Source organism: Corapipo altera, unplaced genomic scaffold, assembly GCF_003945725.1.
Source record: "Corapipo altera isolate COAL_440 unplaced genomic scaffold, ASM394572v1 50, whole genome shotgun sequence".
NCBI classification, from domain to species: domain Eukaryota; kingdom Metazoa; phylum Chordata; class Aves; order Passeriformes; family Pipridae; genus Corapipo; species Corapipo altera.
The window spans coordinates 6,463,199-6,481,826 of NW_020884889.1; the positions used below are offsets into that span (position 1 = coordinate 6,463,199).

An 18,628-nucleotide genomic window follows, 5' to 3' on the forward strand; every position below is an offset into this window, starting at 1 on the left:
CTCAGCTGTGGCACAACCAGATAGTTGCTCTACTCAGGCAGGGGATGGCACACAGAGGGAGGATATCATGCCCTGCCACCCAGCCCCATTCTGTTTTCCCAGCATTTTGGAAAAGTCAAATAATGTGGGTTTATTCACAGTTTCAAGCACAGAATGTGCAACCGATCCATTGAACATCCTTGCCCAAGTCATTGCCCCTCACTGCACACATCATTGAACAAAGACACGATTGAAACGGATTACACAAAATAGTGAAAGCAAACAAAACCTTTCAACGAAAACTTAGGGCCTAAATTTAAAAAGTCATATATTTATCCAGTCTAACTGGGGTGGATAAACAGGGCCCTAGTCTTTGCCGGCTAGAAGTGCTGCTGGCAGGAGAGCACCAAGCTCAGTTTGGAAACATTGCCTTTATTACAAATTCCTCAGTTGCCTGGGGCAGTCTGTCAGGTATGTTATAGAGAACAAAAACAGAAATAGATCTGTCACCACAGGATCATTTTCAGTAAATATTAGAGCCAGGGGAAGGTGGCAGATCAGCAGTCCCAGAGAACAGGATCCCCTGTTGTCGGCAGCACAGGAGTGATGCTGGCGGCAGTGTGGCTGCTGCCATAGGCCTCTGCTAACAGGCTGCAGTGCTGGGTGGTGTAAAAGGAGTTCAGTCATCATCTTCCAGGCAGTCCTTGGGCAGTTCTGGCTTCCTTCAGATTAAACTCAGGTACCCTTCCACCAGAAAGCACAAACATTTTCAAGAAGGTTTTCACTGAAAAGCAGGTGGAGGTGGTCTTCTTTACAAGTCAGCTGAAAAGGGGAAAAGTATCTGGCAGGTTCCTCTTGGACAATATGTGAAAGAAGCCCAACTTCGAAGTCTCTGAACATGGACACCCGAGCTCACATCTGCCTTGATGCAATAGTTGGCTTTGGACTTGACCCTGGGGAGGGGAAACATCTCCAAGTGATGTAGGGTTGGAGGGATGAGAAAACACTGAGAACTATTCTGTGATTCTATGATTCTAGGCAAGAAGGTTGCAGGACCCCACATGGTGGTCTAGAGGGTGAATAAGCAGAAGAGGGATCTTAGACCACTTCTAGAGCAGTTGCAAGGGCAACACATTCCTCCTCCAGCACTTTCTACACCTTGTGCTTGCACAAGAGCAGATGAATTCACGTGACAGAAGTACATGGACTTCCTTGAGCCACATCCCAAATAACATCCAGCTCAAAAAAGAAGAATACAAAGCCTGGACTAAATCTCAGTGTATTTCTCTGCTCTCGCGATACAGATCCAAGAAAAGCAGAGACTCACAAGAGTCACCTCTGCTTTCCACATGTTCTATAATTGCCTGCATGCCTAGAGGGGTTAGTGCAAGGACACAGCATGAGCTCCCAACCACTGCTGCACGACAGTGTAAGTCACGGTTCATCCTCAATGACCTGCTCATCGGCTTGGATCGCCTGTGTCCCAGACAGAATGAGAAACAGGACACTATTACAGCCATTTCATATTCCCTGCCAACATCTAAGGCCCCTGTGAACATTTGCAGAACAAAACACAGACTGGGAGGAGTCAGTCAGGAGTTCCAACAGCTCAGTGAAACCTTTTTGAGTCAGGGCAGGACTGCCAGTTCAGGTCCTGGGGTACAAGACTGCAGAACTGAGCAAGGCTACAAACACATGATGAAAATATTTCTCATCTGCAACTCCTACATAGCAAAGTGAAGGTCCTCCAAGAGAAAGAAAGGACAAGGGAAAAAGGAGGAATGGGATTATGTGGGTTTACCACCAGGGCATACTGAAGCTACACAGCATCCAAGCAATGACCTTCAGGGAGGGATGGAGCAGTCCCAAGCCAGGAGCGATGGAGCAACCACAGCTGGGAAGGAGGCGGCGGCCAGATTGGCTCTTGTTTTATTGATTGTGTTTGCTATAAAAAGTCAAGGTTATTTTTGACTTGACACTCAAAGCCATGTGGGCAGCATTCTAGAAGAGACAGAAAAAGATCCAAGCTTGTTCCCAGCAACATGCTTAGGCATGAATTTCTGATGACTCAGCTCTGGGGTATGAGGATCTTGGGGGCCTCCCCATGGCCAAGCCCCCCTAGAAGTAACATTACACTGGATTGTAAACATAACTCCACAACCTGTATTCCAGCCTCCCAAACAAAGTCCATGAGCTTCCTGAGCCAGATACGCTTTGGTACATTTAACACAGACATAAAATACAATATCCATAAAGCGAGAGATGAGAAGCAGCAGTGGAAATACATGCACACATTTACATATAGGATAATCCCCCAGGCCAGCAGCTGCTTTACATAGAGTGCAATGCAGGGAAATAACATCTTCAAGAAGGTGCACAGGTCAGCAAGGACTTTGAGTCCTTTAAGCTACACAAACCCTTCCTTTCTCAGGGATTTCCAGAAATGGCTTTTCCCCATTTTTCTCTGATTTTTTCAACTTAGCAGGAGCTGCACCCTTGCTCCTAGAAGTGACAAATCGGTCTTGGTTTACAGGCACCTCAAAGACACACCGGGAAAACCATTTTCTTGGGTTCCCTATTGCTTTGGAAAGAATAGTGTAATTTTGCACTGGCTGGGTTCACCTGAACCCACTTAAAAAAAAACAAAACAGAAATGTATCTTATTCTGAAAGCTCAAGGAGTCAAGCTGTGATTGCAAAATTGGCAGTGGTTGCACAGGAAAGCAAACCAACCAAGCAGAGAAACTCCACCCCTGAAACTTAAGTCCCTCTCATGTCCTTCAGTATCTCAACTAGCTCCCTCTCTTTTCCTTCCAGGGTTTTGCTTGCCCTAGAGATCTTATATCCTCCCACTTGCTGCCGCTGACTGAGACCTTCCCTCCTCCTCTGCCTCGGTTCATTAACCCAGCAGGAACGTGGGTGCTGGGTTCACACCAAATAGAGCTGTGATAGCTCCCAGCCCTGCCCTGGTCTCCTCAATCAAATATTGAGGTATGAATTACAGTCAGTGGACTACAGTTTATTCCTCCCTGCAAACATCTCTTAGTACATATTCCTGTAGCATTCCTCAGTTATTACTAAGGCAAACTGTTCTTCTGCAAGACCCAATAGCTCCAAGAGCAATACCATACTTCACAAATCCTGAAGAGCTCACCACATGCGTATCCACCTAGACTCATATCCAACTTCTAATCGAGACCATATGAGACACATTGCTAGCACAGATGGGGTAGCTCACTTATTTTTCGGGTGGAGGATGGAGAGTAGGGCATGTTTGTTTAAATACTCTCTTCCTTCTCATAATTCTTGTATGTTTGGAGGGTCCTGCCAGTCCAGGTCTCCTTGCTTGCGCTGCAGAGCTGAATTATACCATGCCTTCTGCGGACAATCAAATTCCACCTTGGGAGTAGGTAGGGCTTTGCTCTCCCAACTCAGACTGAAACGCTCCACTTACATTTCTTACCCAAATGTACTCACTAGCATTTTACATCCATTTTCTCTTATGTCAAAACTGGTTTTGCTTAAGCAGCTCTTTTTCTCTCCCGGCACGTCTTCCTCCCTCCTTTGCAAGCAGGAATCAGTCCCACCCAACTATCATTTATAAGCTACACGATGCCAACTCTTCTAAGGCAGCGCATCTGTACCAGTGAAGTGCAAGGCAAATTGTCTCAAGTGCCCTGAAGTGATACTAACTCAAGCCCCAGAAGTGATGCAGATATATTGCTCAGGCAGAGTCCTGGCAGTGAGGTTATTTTGTTTCTGCTTTCAGACCCAGACACTCACGCTTGGTGATCTATGTAAGAAGGACTATTGTGACAGACACATAGAAAATGGCTCTCTATTTTCTTCATCAGCCTATTTAAGTCCCTTTTTCTTGAGTAAGGGTGACCAAAAACACAGCAGTCTCCAGGAGGTCTCACTTGTATAACAGCACGAGCAGCTCCCCGGTTACACTGGAAACACCGTGACTTGCAGCCTGAGATCACACTGGCCTTTATCACAGCCCCATCAGCCTGGAGGTTTGTTTTTACTCCTTTATTAAGCATTGCATCAAGCATTTCTATCCACCAGGTCATTTCCAATGGACATGATTTCCTAGCTGGCAGCAAAACCCCATTACACCCACATTTACCTTCACCCCACCTGGCATCACAGACTGTCCCTTGGTTTTGTTACTGTAGCCCTTCCCATTGGCTGTCCTCAACCCAACTCGTGTTCCCGCAGCTCCAGCAGCAAAGCCCATGAACATGCTGCTGCCTTTTGTACCAGTGTCCTCAACAAAACCATGAGCCAGCATCACCTCCAAGGAACCTCGGTATTTAACTCATCTTTCAACACCTCCCACCACCACTGCCCCAGTTCACCTGCAACACCTGGGCTATACTGTGTCTTCTCCAGAGAAACAACCCACTTCTGAGGTAATGCAGCATCAAATTAACCTCTCATCACAGAGCCCTCTCTTTGCTGAGGAAATCAGCTACCTTTCCAAAGGAAGGCATGGGCTTAGCCTGACAGAAGTTAACCTTAGGAGGCCAACCCTGCATCACATCTCAGCCTCCATGTACCAACGGCCTTGCCTTTACAACTTGTTGAAAGCCTTGTAGACCACTGCAGTCAGACCAATGGTCAAACCTGGGCTTGCATGCTGTGTCCCAGCTAACAGCAAACCTGTGAAGTGCGAAGCCCCGTTTGCCAGCTCAGCAGCTTGCAAGCTCCATGTCTCACACAGATCCCAGGGCACCATGTGAAACCAGCAAGGCAGCAGGTGTCTTTGCCCCTGCATCACACAGACAGAAAAATCAGTATTCTTGCTGACCATAAGATCACCAGGTCACAGGGTTTAGGTTTCAGCTGGTCTCCAGATGCACCAGGACCTTGCCCCACTTGCTGCAAGGGGACTGGTAACCACCAAACCTATGGGAACAGCAATTCCTTTCATTCCCAGAAGGATACCATGCAAGGTGGTGTCTGACAACACAGGCTAGTGTCACCTTCTTGTGACCACACATCAAGCCTGCACAGGTCCACATACCCCCCTTCCAGCCCAGGGCCAATGCAGCAAGGGAGACTGGGATTTAAACACAGTCAGGCTCATTTCATCCCACTTGCATGAGGCAGAGGTGAACAAACAGCCTCATGACAATTTACCAAGCGATTAGCTTGAGGCTACTTAATGTGTCTGGCCTTCCTTCACCCTCCTCATACAACAAGGATAATATTTATCTAATCTCTCAGCTTTTCGAGTACTGTGGTCAACAGTTGAAAAAGGCACCTGATAAGCACCAAGTATTACATACCATGTGTACACATGTGGTACCCAAATCTGTATCTATCCCAGACTGGAGAGGAAAAACTTTTCATGAGGATGCCATCAGCTCTAATCAGTGCCTGAGCAGATGACACATCCCTGCTAGAGCCATGCTTTGCAAGTGCCACTCATGTTTAGATGCTGGGCAGTAAATACATTCCATGCCAGCAAGCAGGCAGCACCTCAACACACACACAATTATATATATTTATATATATATATATACACATATATATATATACACACACACATATATATAGGGAAGGCAAGCAGAGCATTTGCCTTCTCTCTCCTGTAGGGCAACAGGAAAATTGATTTGTCACCCAGGCATATTAAACCTCGCAATCCAGACACAAGCATTAGCTTTCAATTACCTGATATGTTTAGCATTATAAACAAACCTCTTGGCACAACAGCTCCAGACCATGCAAATGTGAATTTGATTGCACTGGGAATAGAGAGAAGACATCTCTAAACCCTTGACCAGTAAGACCTGCCTCATCCAAGCAGAGGTGCTGCAGATGTTAATGGGAAGTACTGAAGGCTGGAAAATCTATGGCACTGGTGAAGGCCCCACATCCCAGGGAAAAGCACAGGTATGATGGGAATTTCTAGCTCCTTTTATCCATCCCTCACATCCCAAACAGAGATGAGGAAGCCATAAAGGAATCACGCACCTTTCAGAGTATTATAAAGCACTTATCACATACATTTAATAAGCAAATGCACAATAGACTTGATTCCCTCAATGTGGAAGTTATAAAAGTGAATTGGTAACAGAACCCTAAAGTCAAGTGCAGCTGAAAAAAAGACTTACAAGGACAATATTTTCCTCATCTAAAGCATGGTCTTCCCCTTCCCAAAAAGCATTGAAAGGTCACCCAGCAGTGGATAACTTTACATCATTAAGGATAATTTGAGGTCAGTGGGAAAAGGAGGGGTAGAGAAAGCAAATCCAGCTTTGTAGAAACAATTATGAGCATAACCCCACAGTGTAATTGTGATTCGTCAAGGTAAAAATCACAAAACACACAACTGCGACACAGCTCCCTCTGAGCTGGCAGATCTGCTCCTCCTGCCAAGGTCATGTAGGGGTACTTGGGTGCTGCAGAGGATGCACTCAGTCCCCATCCCACGGGCCCAGACACATCCAACCCAGCAATCCAAACCAGACCCTTCCAGAACGGGTGAGCAAAGGAAAAAGTTCCCAATTCCCATCTGGGGAAGATGTGGGACTGATACAGTTACACACAAGCCACTGCACAGTGGTGTCTCAGTAGTGTTCCTGGAAAAACGCTACCGGTACACACGAGCAACTCACAGGATACCAGGCATTCAGAAGAGAGGACTCCCCCACGGAACACCTTTTGGATGAGTCCAGATGATCTCCATGCTCACCCCAACAGCACCTGCCTGGCCCCAGGCTGGCCAGGAGCAACCACCAGGTGCAGAAGAGCTGCTACAGCTGCACTATCTAACAAGATTGTCATATAGAGACACCCAGCTGTGGAAGATGCCCTGAGAAACAGCTTTAAGCTCAGCTGAACACATTAGAGTTTTTTTCCAGGTGCTGCACTTAAGCCATCCTGCCTGGGACCCATAAGGACATACAGGAGCTGGATGAAAATACCTGCTTTTAAAAAACAGCAGCACCAATGTGACCAGGACCTCATCCTTTGCTTTTGTCCCCAGGCGCAGAAGATCCTCTCAGGCACAGGGTGTGCTGTGTCCCGTGCTTGTGCACTCCCCAGCTTTCCTTCTACAATCTCCTCAAGCCTCTGCATCCCCCACCAGCTCTGGAAGGTGACTTAGGGAGCAGAGAGCATCCCTCGCAGGGACAATATGTCAGTATTACTAGAGGACAGCAGGCTGCCTGGACCCAGCGTGGACAGATTGCTGCAGAACACAGGAGGCAGTACGTTCTTGTTATTGCACACTACATCCAAAGTTTTTCAGTGTAGGGAGTTATGCCCAGTCACACAATTTCAGAAAGGAAGAAATAGGTGGAAGTGGGATGGCAGGGTTGAAGAAGTGCCGTGGGTGCAGCTGCCACCACAACCAATACCTGCCTTAATATTCCACCACTATTACTCAGATAGTGCTGGGAGGAAGTAGCCCTGGGGTCCCAATCAAGAACTGAGTTGTCCAAAATCATTCCATTGCTGAAGAAACCTCATTTATCAGAGCCAAGCAACAGTGCAAAAGCTTCAGGAGGAAACTCCCAAGGGCTGCAACATTTCAGGGAACAGGGTTGGGAGGACAATGCCCCTGAATCTCTCTGCATACAGGCTGGATTCCTGGTTCAGCCCAAGCTCCCTGCCCACAACCCTGGCACTTCCCAGCTACCGCAGGCTCTCTCCCTAACTCCTTATTTACTGTATGTCTCTATTCGACCCCTGTACAATCCCAAACCTCACCCAAAGTGAGAAAACAGATGGGATGGGCAGTCAAGTCCTGCATACATGGACATAAATACAACAATACAATCACTTTGGGGTAAAGCATCAGTCAAAGTGAGAGTTCATTCTCCACCTGCAGCATGAGGCAAAGTTCACTCCCCTTTTCCTCTGGGTGGCAGACTCAAAAATAATGATATTTGCCTGAAGGGCATTTCTTTCATTACTCACTGAGAGGAGAGCCTACAAAGCCAGTCCTCTGTGCCCAGTCAGGTTCCTCCCACCATTAGACATGAATCCAGGCTACGTGGAGCAGACTCCTGGCTCAGGACTGCTAACATCAACCTGTGCATGTCTAATCACAAAAAAACACCTCCAAACTAGCCATGCAGCCGGCTAGGATGAAAGGATAATCCAAATGCAGGAAAAAAAAAACATTCCCCTGGGAGTTTACACCACACAAACCTCAGGGTGAGGTAGCACCCTTTGGTCTCCCGCCCCCAAATAAAGCAAAAGAGCTCCCATTTTTAGGCAGCTCTCCAAACACCTGCCATGCTGAAGGAAAGGGTGCTTTATCCATAGGATTTCATATGCCGTGAGAGCCAGCAGTGCGCAGCATTTTGTGGTCTTTAAAGATCAAACGGCATTTTATAGAGGAAGCAGTACCCTGGTCAAAATCGGCTTCAGTAATCGTATTCTGCCTTATTAAACCCTCCCTGCAACTTCAGACTGGAAGTCAGATTCCCTCAATTCCCATCTCAAAACAGGTCTGGGGCTTTTCAGAAACTAAACTATATAAATACATATATATTAATACAGGCAGACAAAGCTGCCAAGCTCTGCTCCAAAGGCAGCTGTGTTTCTCTCCTGGAGAGCACAGTGCCTACACACATTGGCAAGGCAAGGAGATGTACTAAAGGTGTGGGATCACTAGAGTTCAGCTTGGCAGGAACAGCTCATGGTACAGAGTGGTGCCAAAGAGCACGTGGCAGAAAGGAGCCCCCACAAAAAGGCCCAGGGTCTTGGAGATGGTCAAGACGATATTCTGATAGACCATATTAGCTCAGCTAGGACCCAAAAGGGAGCCCTGCCAGCCACATGCACATGCTGCACTTCAAGCTGTGCTCGAAGACAGGAAAATGGATGGAGGAGGAAAAGGAGAAAATAAAATCTCCCACGAACTGGCTGTTACTGTGATATACGGCACTGGGAATGAGGAGGCAGGAACAGAAGTCCAGCAAGAGCAGAGACAAGAGCCAGGGATGGGGCTGCACAAGTGCCATGATGGGAAGGGGCTGCGGTCCTTAATCCAGACCTGCTGCCACCCACCCACAAAAACCCACAAGCAAACTTCCCAAAACCACAGCCACCATGGTAGTCTCAATTCAGGAACTTTTTTACATCCACATCAGTTTCATCTCAAATCCTGTTTCAATGTAGCTGCACATTTTTGGGCAGATCCTTTCCACTGCTCCCATGCCTGGGTCCTGGAAGCAGCATGGAAACTAGAGGTTGGAGCTGCAAACCATGGGTGCCAAAGGTCCCTCAGCTTCTGCACAGTTCTGGCAATCAAGCAGCCAAATCCAGTGCCCTGCCACAGTTCCCCATCTTACTTTAACCTCCTCCACTCCCCCGCAGCTCCACCACCACCCCCATAGTGTGGCTCATCCCATTTCCAGCTTTCCCACACACCCTGAACACAAGGAAAGCCACTGCCCAAAAAAGGGGAGGGGAGAGAACATCTTTCTTGGACTTGGATCCTGCTCCCACGAAGCTTTTTTTTTTTTCCTCCCAAATGCCTCCCAAGGAGCCTGAACTTTGATCCTCTAGCATTTTGGCTCCTGGGATGTAATGAAGCTTGAACAAGCAGGCAGCAATGCCCAGCTGGGCTGGCCACAGGCCAGGCTCCAAGCTGCTGTGCTCAGGGCAGCCACGGGCAGAACAGCTCCGACCTGCAAGGACACTTGCCAGGGTCCCCATTACCTCCACAGCGTGGCAGATCTGCCTGATCAACTTCCAGCTGCTCCCCATAAAGCCAAAGGGCCAGGTAAGTTCTCCAGAGAGTTTCCTTGCCATGACCCGCCCTTGGCTTGTATCTGCACCTTAATTAAATCACAGCCAACTCTGCCCACCCTCCTCAGTAGCAATGGAGGGGCTCCTCTATTACCAAGGAAAAGGACTCAGACCCCCTTTTCCCCAGGAAAAGCCATGAAAACAACCTACTCCCTTCCCTCTGCCAAGCTTTTCCTACAAGGGGCACACACACTGATTTGGCTTTTATTGAAGAGGCTAATAAACAGAAGCATCACTCAGGAACAGGGGGATGTACTCATTAAGACATGGTGACTCAGAGCTCCAGGCTTCCTGGGATAACAGGTATTTTGTGGGAAGTCAGCTGGCTCTGAAAAGGAAAAGCTAACCAGCACGCCCATAAACATGACACAGGCAGGAGGAGGCGGGAGGGGGGAAGAAAGGAGAGCAAGGAGGCACCAGACACTTTAAAAGCTCCTCTCCCAGTGCTCTACTTTGTTCATATAAATGTGAAAAAAAGCACCTTAGAAAAATGTTTTAGAAGACTCTGACAGCTAGAGACACTGCTAACCAGGCTGTTGTGTTTGAGCTGATCCAGCTACACAAACAACAAATCCTGGGGCCGTATCTAGCTTGTCTCATGGCTCGATCTGCCATTCCTCTGGATAAAGGCATAACTGAATTACAGAGAAGCCTTTGCTTGCCCAGCACCTCGATGCACAGCCAGGGCTTCCCAGCACAGCAAAACCAGCCCTCTGACCAAGACCCAGCCCTTCAATCCCCATAGGTACCTCCTTTACCAGGGCTAAAGGTGGGGTGAAACCCTTGAGCTCACACTATCCAAGCATGCTGCTGGCTGTTAATCAAATAAAATTCATTTTACACCAGGAGCAAGGCAGGAGGACACAATGTGAATTACTGCAGCTTGGACAACACTTGGCAAACATTAACCCGACACTGATACCCCCACCCTGCACTAGCAGGGTCTCTTTGTACCATTTGAAGGTTTTGTTCATCACTGGGGCTTGGAGGTTTACACAGAAGTTTAATGCCACAGTGGTGGGATGCAGTGACATCCAGTCCCAGACAGGTTGTGGCAGCCCCACGTGCCCCTCTCCATAGCCCAAGGCCACATCCCCTCATATGAGACACGAGCATAAACACGATGAGCCTGATAGTTTGGTGCTTCTGAAAATGAGCCTCCTATTGCTGAAGGATTCCCAGGAGGCTGGCATTAAACTGACAGGTATAAAATCTCACAGGAGGAATCCAGAATTCCTGCTCAGTAGTAACTGAGGAGAGGCAGGTAACAAGGAAGTCAGGATGCACCTCCTGGCACGTCCTGGTCCTCTTAAGGTGTATTTAACTGGACACATGTTTTTTTGCTGATGTTTAGGACCACAGAGAAATTTCAAAGCCAAAAAGCAGATCATCGGAAGAATTATCCAGGGAGATGATGTTGTATTTTATTTTTGGGGGGGGGGGGGGGGGGGGGGGAATCACTCAAACTTTGTGTCTGTTCCTGGAGAGCAAGGAGGGTCCCAGCACAAGCCCAACCGCAGAGCAAACTACATCAACCCAGAGGGTTATCAGTGAAGGAAAGCACATTCTGCACAAAGAATACGGACATTGTCTGCCCCCAGCCACAGGAAGCCCTCCAGAGAGGAGGCTGGCTCAGTCACAGCCTGCAGCAGCTGGGGCCCAAGAACCCACACCCTGTGCCAGGTTGGGGCTTACCGGGGACAGCAGCTGGCGGGGGACAGCCCTCCCACACCAGGCTCTCCTCCTCCTGCTGTGGATATCGCAACAGGATGAAGAGCTGACTTCGTGCTTTCTCCTCCTGAGCAGCAGGAGGGCTGGGACACGGTGCCACCAACATGACCCACTCTGACCTCACTCAGCCTCCCTGCACCAGCCTTGCACCAAGCCTGTGGGATGCCCACCAGTCCCTCAGACACCCTCAAGCTTGCCAGGCAGCCAAAGACGTGACCAAAGCCCCAAACACAAGCCACCACCAAACCACAGATATCTCCAGCAGCACTAGGTCAAGACACTCTCTGATCCCTCTTACTGCAATACCAAGGCTTGGATTCAGCCTCTGGGACAGGACACACAGTGTTACCATGCCAGGCTTGTGCCCATCACCAGACTACCAAAGTTTTCTGCCCCCAGATCATCAGATGTTTTGCTGTCTCTTAGCAAGGGCAGAAGGCAGAGCAGAGGCAGTAGGACGAGGACAGAGGGGAGGGCAGACTCCAGAGCCAAACCAGTACTGGAATGCTCCAAGGCCAGAAGTTGCAGCTCCCTCCCCAGGGCTCTGGGCCCTGTAGGAAATCAGGGACAGATGTAAGACATCCCTGACTCCCACCTGAGCTGACACAGGCCCCAGCACCACTGAAATCATCTCGCTGACAACAAGCACAGCCATGCCACCAGTTTGGGAAATGAGTCTCTGCATCAGCAGCTGCAGTGTCCTCCATGGCTCCACCAAGAGCACATGCCATTTCCATGCAGCCAGCCCTGCATGCTCCTGCCCCTTCTCCAGCCCCAAATCCCTGGCACAGCTGTCCCACAAGGGCATCCCTGTTCCCCCAAGCAGTACAATGTAAGCACCAGTTCCCATTTCCAGATTTTAGGTAGCAAGAGTATCAGGGCTGCCTGGTCACAAGTCCTACACAAATACACCAAGCCAGGGAACTTCTGGGTGAGAGGCAATATATGATCACCCAAAGTTTCCCCACACTGACCAACTTCTGCCTGTGATGGTTTTCAGCTGGATTGTTTTCGGCTTTTCACATCTTTCCCCAATCTTCCCTTTGAAAAAAATCCTGTAGTTGCCATGGAAATAGTCTCATCAGTATGGGTGGAGCGTAGCAGCACCAGCCAAAACTCCCTGTGGATCCCAGTTGACACCAGTGCCTAGAAACTGGCAGCAATGGAGATTACCCCAAGTTGCAAGGGAATACACTGAGCTTAAAGCAGCGCTTGGCACTGATGGATGAGTGAGACCCATCTGGGACTCAAGGACAGGGACCTGCAATTCACCCAGGGATAAACAGGTAAAAATAATAATTGAGACATTCTAACACTGACTAAGGGATGAGAGGGTTATAAACAACAAAAAGCTGCAATTTGCCCCAGCAACACTCTCACCTCGAGCAGGAGGTGGCCACAGACAAGGGTACCAGAAGCAGAGCTGAGTTTTGTCACTGGCCCAGCCACAGGCTTGATGCACCTCTCCAGGGAGGTTTCTGCTGCCTGCTTTGCACTCCCAGCTCTGACATGAAGCTAATAAGCAAGCAGGGTGTGAACAGTAACCATCAAGTGCTGTGAAGAGGGCTGGACAGCAGAGCAGGAATCTTTCCCATGTGGCAGAGAGAGTAGCATGTTGTGCAATTGCTATGTGCTCCAATGGACCCACTTCAGCCCCTGAGTCACCCCCTCCCAGCTGAGAGCTGTGGCTGCAGAACATTCAGATTTTACACTGCAAGCCAATTGCTTGCTGAAAACACTGGCAGGGTCTTTGCAGACGATGGATTATCCTTTCCCATTAGAGCTTGGAGCAAGGTCCCCAGGCACTGGAGACCAGCTGAGTGGGAAATGCATCTTCTGTGTGGGAGTGGACAGCAGGCCAGCAGCACTCAGTGTACAGGGAGGTGCTGCTGGCAGATGTGCTGCAGCTGCTATCAACCCTGGATTTAGGGTGAGCGCTAGGGACCTGCACCTCCATCACCTCACCCAGCTGGGAGACAGGGAGGATGTGATGCCCCTGCCAACAGTGTGGACACCTCCTGCCTCTGGCCATGCTGAGTAGCTGTATTGCACCCACTGGCATCTGTCATCTTGTCACCAGTTGCAGCTCATGACATGCAAGCACTACCAGGGCTGTCCCCAGCCATTCCCAACTGGAGATCAAAAATAGCAGTTCAACCCTGATGCAATCTGGTGCTACAGCAATGAGTTTCCAAGCTGTGTGGTGGACAGTCACATCACAAGACCCTCATCAGCAGTCACTGTGGACCACTACAGGTGAAACTCTTTTCACAGCATCGCTACATGCTTGGCAATGAGCAGGCTACAGATATTTTCCCAAGCATTTGTTTCCTGAAATGAGGATTTTCCTACACTCAAAGCTGGTGCCACCATGCAGATCTCACCTAGCTTTACCATCCTCCCCCACCAACCCTACACAAAGCCTCTCGGGCTGTCGCACAGCACATCCCACCCTCTGCTCCCAGTCCTGCCTGCAGTGGGAGAAGCACACAGGCAGCACCAGCACAGCACCATGAGGAACAATGGCACATCCATTGGGCTGACACATTACTGGTGAACTGAGCACAGCACAGAGCATTGCTGGTCCCTGACAATCCTTACAAGTGCATGATCCTATTCAAAGGGCTAAATAAGAATGTGCATCATTCAGACTGCAAGGTGCACATCCACACATCTACTTTGAGAGCATCTTGCCAAGATCCCAAACACTTTCCCAAAAGGATGCACTCAAGAGAGAAGGATGGGCTTGAGCTGTTACCAAGCCATCCAGAGATGCTGCAAATAATAGAAGCCTGCACTCCGACAACTGTTCTTTCTCGTCCAAATTTAATAAGTTCAAGGCATAAAGCATGAAGTAGCAGCCGAAATGCCTCCCACCTCCACTATTCTGTCCCATGCCCATGGAACACAGTCTCTCTTGCTCCCTGCTGGCAGAAATCTCATTGTACCAGCCCAAAACATTTTGCTCCACAGTTTTGAGATGTTATTGAAAGGAGTTACATGCAAAGCTGTCTGCAAAGCAGAGGGACTCTACAAAAGCAACAGAGAGACCTGAGTTAGCCCCACTTGGTCCAGGGATAGCAAACCCAAGCTCAAGCCAGGGGAGCAGCCAAGCATCTGTGACTCTGTGGCACCGCCACCTCAACACTAAGCCAGTACATATCACCATCCCTCATGCAACATCTCCAAAGGCCTGGGTGACAGACTGTGCAGTCCCAGTTCCCACATTTCCTTTATTCCCTGTGACCCAGAAGCAATCTCAGCAATGGAGCAGAAACCACAGAAAACTAAAACACAGATCAAGTAAACAACTTATCTCTCATCACACAGTAAAACTTTCAGGATGTGTTAAGATGCAATTCCTCCAACATCCACATTTTCACTGTCTTTACCCCAACCTGGAGGTCCCCATCAAAACCTCAGCAACACAGACACCTTGGTGAGGCCTGGTCAGCCCTGAGGATGCTGCTACCAAGAAGATTCTGCTATTAGGGAGCAGAGCAGCATTTTGGGGCTGGTTTCTGGGGAGGGCACCCAGATGGCTGCCTGTGTGCACCCAGCTGCACCCCACAGCACCCCGAGATGCCCAGAGAGCCACCAGCTGTGCCCATCGCCTGCACAGCAGCACAGCGCCTCAGATAAAAACTCCCCACAGCCAACACAGTGAATAAGATTACAACGAATATAAACTAATGATACAGCTGTCAAGACAGATTAGACTGCACAGTGTAAAAAATTGCAGGGCTGTTTAGTCACAACAATATAAGATTAATTTATCAATACAGCTTATGTGGCACTGGAGAGATAGCAAATTGAATAAGTGAATCTTTTCTACACCTTGCTCAAGGAGGGAGTCTCAGACCTGATGGGTGTACAGGTCTGGATATTGGTGAGGATCTGCAGGCTGGGATCAACCCAGAGGGCTGGTTTGATACAGCCCAGGGGCAGCTGCACGTTCATCCAGGCTTAGGGGATGGGAACATGGCTCTGCACCCATATGCTCCTAAAGGTGCCTCCCCTTCTGCAGTACCAGACTGGAGAGGGATGTTGCTAAATCAAGACATTCCAAAGCTGCTGCTGCTGCAGGCAGGAACTTCCCAGAGCCCTTTCCACAAGCTCCTCTAGGTCCAGCGTCACAGGACTTGAGCCATTCGTGCTGCCTCACCTTTAAGCTCTGTCCCAGTTACAGCGTGTACGTGTGTCGGTGCACACACGGCAGTCAGAGGCAGCATCCACCGCACTAACGCATACAAAAATATGCACAGCCACATCCACCCTTTGGGGGCTAAGGCCCTGGCAGAACCAGGCAAGCTTGCAGCCCTGAGAACATCTCTCAAGAGTTCCCAAAAAAAAAATAAAATAAAATAAATCAAGAATCCAACACACAGGCCCTCAGAAGATGATTCCCTATCCACGCTGCAACTTCTGCCCAAAGACTGCAGCATCCCTGGCAGGCCCACATCTTTTCAGATCTCTCATATGTTGCCATCTGTGGGTTAAAATATGTGCAAGTAAATAAATAGGTGCAGCAATAATGAGCCAAGGTTTCGATCTGTGAAGGTGAGAGCACAGCAGCATCTGCCAATACGAAGGAAGCACCCGTTTCTATAAATATTGAAATCCGGTAATTATCATCATTAGAACTAGTTGTGATTTAGCCATAGCTCAATCTCAACAAGTAAGAATGGCATTTATTTGCCACAATTAGAACAGCTAAAAATACCTCCCAAACTTTGCCTGGTTCATCCCCATCCCACCCCCCTTCAGCAGGCTCAGCCCAGGGCAGGAAGAAACGCAAAAGGAGGGAATCACTTCAAGGACCATGCAGGGGTGAAGAAACCCTGTGCTCTCCCAGGGATATCAGAACACCAAAACAAAGCCAACCCATCTTCTAGGAACCCTTCATAGCTCTGCTCCATGGCTTTCTCCCTAACTCTGATTCAACCCAGATAATTCCTGACCCACCATGCTGGCTCACAAAGGTAGCTGCTCCCTATGCAAAGCAACTTCTCTAGCAAGCTATCGTTTCCATACTGAAAGTTTCTCTGCATTTGCATCAAAAGGCACAGATTTGTTTTAAAGGGCAAATGGAAAACCCGGCTCAACCAAGCCATCCCACTGGCAGTGGGGGGTAACAGCCCTGGTAGCACTCAGAACAGCCATCACTGATAGACACGTTTCCTCAACTTGTGGGAACACTGCAGTTATGCCAAGAGCCTCCACACATTCAGCATCACTTCCAGGCTCCAAATGAGTGCTGAAGGACTCCTAGAGATCAGCATGCTGGACAGACACCTTCATGGACGAACTTGCTGGAAAACCTCATCCTTCCCTACTTGTACAGGCAACTCCTCATATAAAATCCTGTGAGTGGCACCAAGCTACCATGTCCTACCCCTGCAAAGTGACCAGGGGACCACCACATTTCCAGAAGCTTTTAGACATGAAGGGACTTGGACACCCTCCCTTGGGGACACATCTGCACTCCAGCTGTCACCAGCAGTTTTGCAGCCTTTTCCCTGATGATAAATAAATGCCTGTGAGGTGCAGATAAATATTGCAGGAGGCAGCACCTCAAGGCAGCTACAACCACCTTTGGCTTCCCATCCAAACCCATAACAAATCCCCATCTGCTGACCGAAATCACCCAGGGCCATCTCATGCTTGCTCCAAGACTCAAGATTTTCCCTGAGGAAACGTGCCCAGCTCCCTCAGTCAGGGATGTTCTTTCTGACAGTCACGGTGAATATTCTCCCCTGCCTATTTGATAATATCTGGAAAGGGCCGTGAAATGGGCAGCTCAGCGAGTCTCTGCTGCGCGGGGGCGAAGGCGCTGAGGTGCTCGATGCCAGGTCCCAACAACAGCCCGAATATTCATCCCAGCCCCAACAGCCACCACCTGCTCCTCCTCAAAATGCCTCCAGCCCTGGAACTTTCTCAGTCCCCAGCCTCCCTCCAAGGGTAATCTGACCCCTCTGATGATTCCCCCCCCCCCCCCGCCCCCTCTTTGTTTGCTTCTGAACTCTCTCCAGTTTGTCAATATTCCCATAATAGGGTGCCTCAAACTGAGGCCACATTCTGGATATTTTTTTTAATTTTTATTTTGGTGGGTTTATGTTGTTTTGGGTTTTCCTTTTTGGGGTTTTTTTTTTTTCCAGTAAGAATAGCCAGGTCATAGCTCTGCTCTCACAGCTCCCCCTCTCCACAAACACAGCCATTCGCTATTAGTTTAGGGCTCTAAGCCAGTTCTCAGTCCATTTGGCAGCGTTGTATCCAAGGCAAACTGAACTAATTTTGAGAGTAAGATTTGGTGAGACACTATATCAAATGCTTTGCTAAATCCAAATATATTAGGATTTCCACGTTCCGCTCAGCCACTAATTTTGCGATTCCATCAAAAAGAAAAAGCAATCAGGTTTGTCTGGCAAGATTTATTCTTTCTAAATCCCTGCTGTTATTGCTCATGCTTTCCTTATCCTCTAGTGCTTCACTTTCTTAATACTGCAGGACTGGAAGCATTTGCTGGAAATTTATTTTTGCTATTTATATGGATTTTGAAAATCTGCCTCTGCTCTCCTCCGCTGCCCCCTGCCTTCCCACTGCTGTTAGCATCCCTGTGCTCTCACTGTACACATCTTCTCCTCCATCCTCCTCCCAAAGCCAGACCACAGCAGCATCATAAGCCCAGTGCTAATACACAACTCAGACAGAAGATACAGAAGAGATACTGATAAAAAAAAAAAAAGGAGGGGGATGTTTGGCAGCAGGAGAAAGCTCTAAAGGAAACACCCAGTTGGGTCAAGCTCAGGTTCATAGCAGAGCATCAACAACAGTTAATAATAATGCCTGAATCAGCCATCCCAGAGCATCACTATGTTTTTCTTGCAAATCTTCTGCCAACCCCACTCTGGGCGATCAGGCAGAGTTGAGCTGCAAGTGACATGGGTCGGTGCCTTTCTAGAGGACATACATGGCCCATGCTGAGTTATGGCCAGCACTACTATAAACCAAACCCTGAACCACTCGAGCTTGAGGCTTGCAGAGAAAGGTCAGGAAAGGCTGCAATCCCCTACCCTAGGCTAGTACCCCAGCTTTCCACTCATACATTGAGGATTAGGGCACTCAAAAAGCCACATCAGAAG

The 18,628-nt window shown here is 48.7% G+C and overlaps 1 protein-coding gene across 4 annotated transcripts in view; it reads right to left on the minus strand.

The window, feature by feature from the left end:
- NTRK3 (neurotrophic receptor tyrosine kinase 3) overlaps window positions 1-18,628 on the minus strand; it is a 208,243-nt gene that overhangs the window by 174,692 nt on the left and 14,923 nt on the right. The gene's annotated exons all lie outside the window — the stretch shown is intronic.